This window comes from Hyaena hyaena, unplaced genomic scaffold (genome assembly GCF_003009895.1).
Source record: "Hyaena hyaena isolate Hyena2069 unplaced genomic scaffold, ASM300989v1 scaffold_110, whole genome shotgun sequence".
In the NCBI taxonomy this organism is placed as follows: Eukaryota; Metazoa; Chordata; class Mammalia; order Carnivora; family Hyaenidae; genus Hyaena; species Hyaena hyaena.
Genome location: NW_024080742.1, coordinates 3,643,814 through 3,652,881, shown reverse-complemented (window position 1 = coordinate 3,652,881; position 9,068 = coordinate 3,643,814).

Sequence of the window (9,068 nt, the reverse complement as noted above, 5' to 3'; positions counted from 1 at the left end):
GCATTTTTGGTTTTTGTTGTCTGTTTTTGTTTTGTTTGCAGAAACCTTGGTGTCTGTTAATAGTTTTCTCCATCCCATCTCACTTGGGTTGGGAAGGGAAAAAGAAGAAAACTGTCTCTTTCTCTCTCTCTCTCTTTCTCTCTCTCTCTCCTCCCCTCCCTTCTTCCCCCCCCCCCCACCTTTTTTTCCATCCCAGGAACTTAGAAGGCAATTTTTACTGTGGTCCCTAATGGGTGATGACTCTCTTGAAAGAAAACCTGACTGCCTTTTAGTCGTTCTCACTCACTGTTTCATCCTGGCTTCCATCAATGACAGGTGTTGTCAAGGCTGAGGATCTCAGGGCCAGTTTTTACATTAAAACATTGGAAATTCCAGAAAAAAGGACCAGTTCCTCTGTTTATGCAAATGTATAGCATCCCATTACGTGGATAGTTGGAATAATGTACTGGTTATTTTTTGGATTTACAGCTACATTAGAGGAAAGATCTTTATAGCTAAATATTTTTTCACATCCTCAGTAACTTCATTTGAGTGACTTTATAAAAGTAGAATTGCTTTTTCCACAAAGTATGAATTATTGGATCCATATTGGAGTCATATTTTCTCTCCATTAAGACTTTTCCAATTTATCTGCCTACTATCAGTGTAAAAAGAACCTGTCTCTGTACCCAAAACATCAATAATAGAAATCAAAATTGAAAGAAAAAGAATTTGCTTATCTGATCTGTCAAAAATGCTTTGATGTTTTGTTTACTTTCTGAATACTAATGAAGTTGAATATTTATCTATACATATTGATCATTCAGTTTCTTCTTTAGTGAATTGCCTACTCATAACAAGGTATGAATTCTTGATTTTTCTCCCCATCCCTCTTCTCCATGTATAAATGATATCCCTAAACTGTTGCTGGAGTTACAGGTTAAACCCTCAAGACTAATCCTTGATTCCTCTCATTTCCTTGATCAATCTTTCAGCCTGTTCTATCTGTTCAGTCTCCAAAATATGTCTGGAAGTCATCTTCACCTAAAGCCCGTATTACCTATGTTGTACAAAGCTGCTATAGTTTTCCATCTGGTTTGCATTTCTCAGGGACTCTCTATAGAATCATGCACTTTCAGAGACTGGCCTGGAACCCATGTTAACTTGGAGGATGGGCTGCTATCTTGCAATGTGTCCTTCCAGTAGGGAATTTTACTGTATTTGTCCCCAAAAGTCACATTCCAAGAGTGTTACAATCCTTCCCCTCTCCCACTCTCTACATAAACTTTCCACAGAACTGCCAGAGCAACCATTTAGAGCTATAAATCTGATTATGTTGCTATACAGCTTCTATCTTCTAATGGGTATCTGACATTTAGAAAAATTCTATATACTTTAAAAAAAATTATATTTACTTTGAAACAGTGTCAAGCTTTACCCAAAAATTGCAAGTACAGTTCAAAGAACTTTTTTCCCCAAAACCATTTCAGAAAAATTAGCCAACATGTTGTTCATCATCCCAAATATTACAGTGAGTGTGTATTTCCTATAATTGGGGACCTCTCCTATATAATCACAATATGACCAATTAAAAGTAAGAAACAAAACGGATGCTTTACTACAGTATCATCCTCAGACCCAGTAGAAATGTTTCCAGTTGTTCCAATAGTGTGTGTGTGTGTGTGTGTGTGTGTGTGTGTGCATGTGCATGCATGCACCTAAGGTAAACTAAGCACTTGATAAACATCAGCTGTTATTTTTGAACACTAACCCAAGCTATTCATTTTACAGAAGGAGAAACTGAGGTCTACAAAGGAAATATGACTTCAACAGCATTCTTTATAGCAAAGCGATCCAGATCAATACAGAGCTGGCCGGGCACTGATTGAAAATAGGAGGCTGAATCTGAGAGGAGAAGGCTGGGCTGGGGAATCGTTAGCATGTGGATTGTAGTAAAAAGAAGAAAATGGATGAGATCACTTGGAGAACATTTACGGAATGGGAGGAGTGAAGGAACGAGAACAGAATCCTTAGAAACACCAACACCGATGTGATTGGTGGAGGACAGGAAGTTCAAGTTTTTAAAGTTCAAGTACTGAAAAGGCACAAAAGAGCCACAACAGTGAGGAAGTAGTAGCTAGAAGGAGGAGACGTTCAGAGCTTCATCTACAGCAGAAATATCTGTAGAATATTTAGAGGTGACTTTGCCAGTCTTTGAAAGGAGAAAAAATAGATATTTGAAACATTTGCCTGGTTTCCAGGGTAGATAAAGATTTATGTATCTTGCTCTTTGAAGAAGGGAAACTAATACATATTAGATCCCAATATCCCTTAGTAGTTTCGTTAGATGTCTTCGAATAGTCTTAGTTAATCAACTCACAAGAGGAAAAATATAAGTAGGCATTATTATCCCTGAATTATGGTGCAAGCAACACTCAGTTGGCAAATGTCTTAATCAGATTGGAACTCAGGTCTTTCAGAACCTCAGTCTACACTAGATTATGCATCCTACAGAAAGTTTAAGATAAGTTCAGGTGTGTATGATGATAAAACTACATGATAAAACTAATGCTACATCAAAGACACATATTTCTGTGGCCCTCTCTTTTGGTGTTTATATAGTAAATGAAGGGTTTGGTTTTTGTGAGGTATAACATGTTTTTTAAGATTCCTGAAGGACAAGATTTTCCTCTGCCTTGTAAATGTCAAAAAAAAAATCAAATGCAGACCACATTAGTGATTATTGGAAATAGACACTTGGGGAAAAGAGACTGAAGAATATATAATGCAGAGATATTCTCCATACATTTATCCACTTAGTTACCATACACTTAGTGACTGCTTGACATATTCCAAGCACCCTTTTGGTGTTGAGAATACAGTCATCAGCAAAACACACAAAATCCCCTGTTCTCAGCTTACATTCATAGAGTGAGATGACAGAGAACAAACAGCCAAATATAATGTGTGAATATTATAAAAAAATATGATCACTGTAGGGGCGCCTGGGTGGCTCAGTAGGTTAAGCGTCCGACTTTCGCTTAGGTCATGATCTCGCGGTTCGTGGGTTCGAGCCCCTCGTCGGGCTCTGTGCTGACTGCTAGCTCAGAGCCTGGAGCCTCTTTCAGAGTCTGTGTCTCCCTCTCTCTCTGACCCTCCCCTGCTCACGCTGTCTTTCTCTCTCTCCTAGAAATAAATAAAAAATAAAAATATGATCGCTATACAACAATAAGGCAGGGTAACAGGCTAAAAGCTGGAGGTGGAAGACTGGGAGTTTCTAGGGAAAAATAGATAATGGGGCGGGGCTTTTTAGATGGGTAGCCCATGGCGGTCATCTCTCCCAGGATGACAGGTCAGAACTTGAGTCAGTGAGCCAACACTGTGGGTATTGTGGGGAAGAGCTTACCAGGAAAAATAGCAGGGCTTTGCCATTGAGGAACACCAAGGAGTCTATTCTGTTTGATGTGGAGTAGATGGAAGATGGATGCCCGGAAGCTGGGGAAAGACTGTGTAGGACCTACTCTAGTGGATATTCAATGGCGACTACCTTATTTTGAGCCAATCAGCCCTTTTTGGTTTAGTAAGGTGCCCCATTCTACTTGATTTTCACCAACAAGTTTGCTCTTGCGCAGATGCTCAAACTCTAAAGATCAAGCACTTAGAATGGAAGAAGCTCAGTAGCTCATTGCCTCTACCCCTCTGGCAGTGCAGAGCAGAGGTTAAAAAGCTGCTTAGTAATTATCTACAACTTTAATAAGCTGAATCTTTGTAATTAGCCATTCACAACATCCCACTCTGGTACAGCTAAATATTATGGTTTCCATTTTCTAGATGGGGAACTGGAGTCAGTGATAGGGCTGAAGCCTCCTAAGGATGTTATTTTCAAGCCTAGCTTACATTTAGACTTACTAACTTCATGATATGTTATTAGCCTGGAAAGCTCCAAATCACCAATAGGACCAGATGCAAAACCCATATGGCTCATTATGCACAAAGGCACTTAACGTCTCTTAAGTCAGAGGAGGAGAGTCACAATCACAGACCCCTGTCCTAGGATTTTCTCTTCAACCAGAAATGCATGGGTTTAAGGCAGAAGGGTCAAGTTCATCACATGGAGAATTCTGCAGGGGCAGTCCTACAAAGCATGACATTTTGAACACAGAGTCAATGATGTGCTTCTGTAGGATTACATGGTTTGAACCAAAGAGAAGCACTTTAATGTCATGCTATTATTATATAAAACTTCAGAAACTATTCTTATGTTTTTATTTTTTTCACGTTTATTTATTTATTTTTGAGAGAGAGAGAGGAAGACAGAGAATCCCAAGCAGACCCTGCATTGACTTGGGGCTTGAATTCATGAACCAAACCCTAAGATCATGACCTGAGCTGAAATCAAGAGTTGGATGTTCAACTGACTGAGCTACCCAGGCGCCCCCATAAACTATTTTTAAAATCCTAAGAGTATTAGCCGGAAGCATAGAGATAAGAGTCTTGTGTTGAAAAAAAAAATAAGGATATAAAACATTGGCAGAATGTTGTAGAAGAACATCAGTATCACTAAATACATGAGCTCTGTTGTTGAACAGGTATGGGCCCAACCCCAGCCAAGTTGCCTTTGGCAAGACTCTCAATCTCTCAAAGCCTCAGAACCTTGATCTTTAAAATGGAAAAAAACAATAATACTTATTTCATGGGATTGCTGTGTGGGTCAGATAGGAGAATTCCTGTAACTCAATGAACACGATTCCTGGTATATGGTAAGCACTTAATAAACTGTATCTATTAGACGAAAATACTTAAACGATCACATATGTTTTGTATTTAAGTATATTTAAATAATAACTCAATTTCAACCCTCCTTAAAATATATTTTTAAGGATCTATGAAAATCTCACACCTAATACTTTCAAGAGATCAAGAAAATATGTCAACGTATTTTTATCATATCATACATCATAGGCTTTAAATATTATATAAGTTGTTTTGGTAAAACTCCATGAGGGGTTCTTGCTTCAAAAAGAGGTCAGTTATATCTGCACATGTTGTATTATCTGATTCCACCTAACACGTGACTCTGAAGTATAGCTTTTAGGAAATAAGTCATTAAATAGTTAGTGGTGTTCATATATTTTGCTGCATTTTCTGTATGTCATTTAAGCGTGTTTTCCTGGGATTGGAAAGAGATATCCTGTATGGTGAGAAGAGCGCTAATATGAACACAGAGATGTGGGGTATTTATATCAAGGACATTTTCAATCCCAAATTGTTTCCTAAAGCAATATCCATCCCTCAGATACCGACAACTCTATATCTCATGCCAAAATAATTGGATAGTGAAGGGAAAAAAAATAACTTACCTAGTCAGAGGAGCATATAAGAATTTCGTGCTGAAACTGACGTTTTCTTTCTTGTAGACATTAAAAAACGTGACACACATTTATCTATTCTTATCTGTTATTTGCTAGTCTATGGTTTCTGGAAAATGAGCAGGATAAGGCAAATGCATTTCTCCTTTCTGTATTCTAAACATGGTCTTGACACTGATTCTAAAGTATAAAAGCTCACCCCTTGCAGAGGGATCGAGTAATAGGTATTCACACCACATCGCTGTATATACTCTGGAATCCAAATAGGAAACCTTCCTGGCTTATTCCACGTGGAGTCTCTGTGGGCTGGTTTAGGTTAATGATCTTCACTTGTATTCCAAGCTCGAACACTCACCACCTCTTTCCACTTGTTTTCTCTCACATTAACTATCTACAGATGATTTCACTTGCAAAAAAAGAGGAAATACTTGAATGTGAGTCATCCGGAAGCCACACCGCAGGGGGTGCTGCTGGTGGTGTGTGTGTGGCGCATTTGCCACGCCAGAAATCCCTATTTTGAGTTGATGATAGAGTACTCATTGCCTGTGGTGTCATTGGCTGTAATCATCAGATAGTAACGTGCTACTATCTAGGATAATGAGCTTGTTGCCTGAATTAATACTCAATAGGATAGATGCAGAGAAGAAATCTACAGCAAGTCGCAATTATGAAAATTCAGATCAACTTTTGGTTAAAAAAAATTAGAGAGCCCACGATCTAAAAATTAAGATGTGTTTTCTTTCTCACCAGAAAATCAACAACTCTACCATTTCCCTGCATCTCGTTGTTGTGTCGTGTAGCCTATATTTACAGTCCCATTAATCTTCAAAGCCACATGATGACCACAGTGTCTTATTTGTTTAATAGATGAAAACTCAGGGAGATGCAGAGATATAAATGGTTATGAAACGGCAAAGCGCCTGCCCGCCCATCTGATTTTCCCACTTTGCAACTCTTGCTGTCTCTTCAAAATCTTCTGAGATTCTACTGGTATTTTAAAAGACATTTCTAAAGATGATATCTGCCCTCGAAAGTAGAAATTTAGTTAACAGCACCCACATAAATGCTCATTTTTAGAAATATAAAACTAGACATAAAGCCATATCCATATGTATACATACACTGTTTCTTCCTTTACTTACAACAAAGTGAAAACAGTCCATGTGTTTTAATAACTGGCACCAATATTTTTCTTAGCAAAACAATATAAAAGTTTTGTTAAAAAATAGGAACAAACAAATACAAAATACTTTAAAACATGGCTGGGGAAGAAAGGCAGGCTTTGGGTTGGTATGATGGCCTCAAAAGAAAAAAATCAGACTATTGCTCGTGAGATGAAAAGAGAGAATTGCTTTTAAGTTTCAAAGAGAAGTTACATAAAAACATAAAAGTGGGACTTGAGGATTGCAGAGGAGATTCAGAGAGGGGATAGGACCCGAGGCATCCCATGAAAAAATTGTCAAGAAAATGTCCGTTTCTTGCAGGGTCCAGAGAGGCAAACCAAATTTAAAATCTCTACTATGTGATTTTGAATGTGTATTGGGGTTGAATGACAGGCGATCTTTCCTGTGGTTCTCAAAGGTTTGGGGGACTCTTCCTTAGTTGCAAATGCTCTGTGCGAGGGGATTGTGGGTATGCTGGGCAGAAGAGAGAGGCTGCACTTTTTTCTTCCTCTCTTTTCATGAAAATAAGCAAACTCGTGTCATGCAAGCAAAGGTGGCGCTTTACATCTAAAACTTTCTTTAGTTAATTGACAAAAACATTTTAGAGAGAGCTCAGACACCCTTGGGGTTTGGGATATCAATGATTAGCCAAATAGGGATTTGGATTTTTAATCTCGGTGGCCAGCCCAGAGAGGTATGTGCATTCATGAGGCCAACCTGTCTTGGACTCTGTACATTTTTTTCTGCTCTGCCACCCTCCTCGTGATGGCTTTTTCCTTATAAAATCAAAAGAACATTTCGCTTCCAGGCACCATGTCTACAGTCCAAGTGGAAAGAAGAGAAAGTGAAAGTGAAGATCGATTTGATTCCTTTTTGGCCAAGAACAATGGTATTCACAGAAGCCACACTCAGCAGACATAGTTGGGCGCCATTGACTAGAGCTCCTTCACATGGCCCTGCCTCTGTGAGGAGGTGAGCACCTAATGGGGCTCCTGGGTGCTCCAAACAAAATGGAGATCCTGTCATTAAAGAAAAAAGGGGAATGTTCTTGGCCACACTCTCAAGGCTGGGGAACTCCCTAGGATGCTGGGAACACCATTCCTTTTTATAAAAACAGTTTTCAAATTTAAAAAGGCTACAGGTCCAAAGAACTGAGAATTTGTCATTGTCCCCTCAATTTCAACAACCCTCTACATGTTCCCCCTATTCAGCCCATGGAGTTAATTAATGCAAAGGGTAGTTTCATTAGGGGATAGACTCATTAGGTAAATCCCAAATGGATCTCAGGCTGCCAGTTAGGAATAAAAAGATGTAGGCTTGTGTACAGCTACTGCATTAATTAGAACCCATCTGGTTTCATGAAAGGACTCCAAAATCTTCACCAGCCAAAAGGATGTGTTTTATCTGCTATGACAATAGCAATACCTAAGGCTCCGTGTCAACCGGTTGGGTAATTAGTATGCCAAAGTAGCCGTAGCTTACTTTACCTCCAGGCCCCTCCAGCATATTTCAAGAAATCATTAAATTCCTCAACACTATGACTGAAGAGACCTGCTATTTCTTTTTTCTTTTTTAAAGAGACAATGTTTTCCCCTTTCAGGTTTTGTTAGTACTGACGAAAATACCGTCTTGGAAAATGAAAGCTGTGTGGCGAATGCATTAGATCTCTCTTGTTCCTTCCTGACACACTTTGCTCAGTAGACTGTGTGGGGCATTCTTCGAATGGCACTGAACTGGCAATTAGAAGAACGAGGTTGTATTCTCTGATCTGTTGAAAGACCTTCAGGAAGTAATTGGAATTTTCTGGCTTTCAGCGTCTCATCTGTAAAGCCGGTAGTTTGCGCTTGATGACTCCCAGGTTCCTTCACGCTGCGCACATCACTTGACACAGTTGCCTTTTATCAGATGGTAAAGACTTTCTCCCCCTCTGCTTCCAGTTATTGTCATGCACAAAGAAGACTGAGAAGGGAGTGAGATTTGGGCAAAGACTGAAAAACCAAAGAAATGTAAAGATGTTAGTTTCCGTCTAGACAATATGGAGTACCACCTTGATGGTGACTAATTGGAGCCACTCACAGGCAGAGCTAGCCGTCGGATCACTCCAGTGATTATAAATGCATACAAATAATTACATATTCCTGGCAAGGGACAAAAACGTACACTATGCATTATATACGTACAAAATGCATTGTACACAACGTTTGTATATACAGAATGTTGGTAACAGTCTATGTGGTAACCCTGATGAGGTGATCTGGAGGACATTTCTATATATGAAATATATATAGTAGTAGTACGGGTCAACCCTGAAGATCGTAGTGCCAGGACCACAGCCTCTTTGGTGGTGGGAAAGCAGTGATGGGGTAAAAATGAAAAAGTATGAAATGGAAATGATAATAAATCATCAGTATAATAAAACTACACTTAGTGGTATAAATTCATGAAAAGTGATCACTGCTCTTTTACTCATGCTAAAGAAAGTAGTAACCTTTATACCGGGGCTCCTGGGAGGCTCAGTCGGTTGAGTGTCTGGCTCTTGATTTGGGCTTAGGTCATG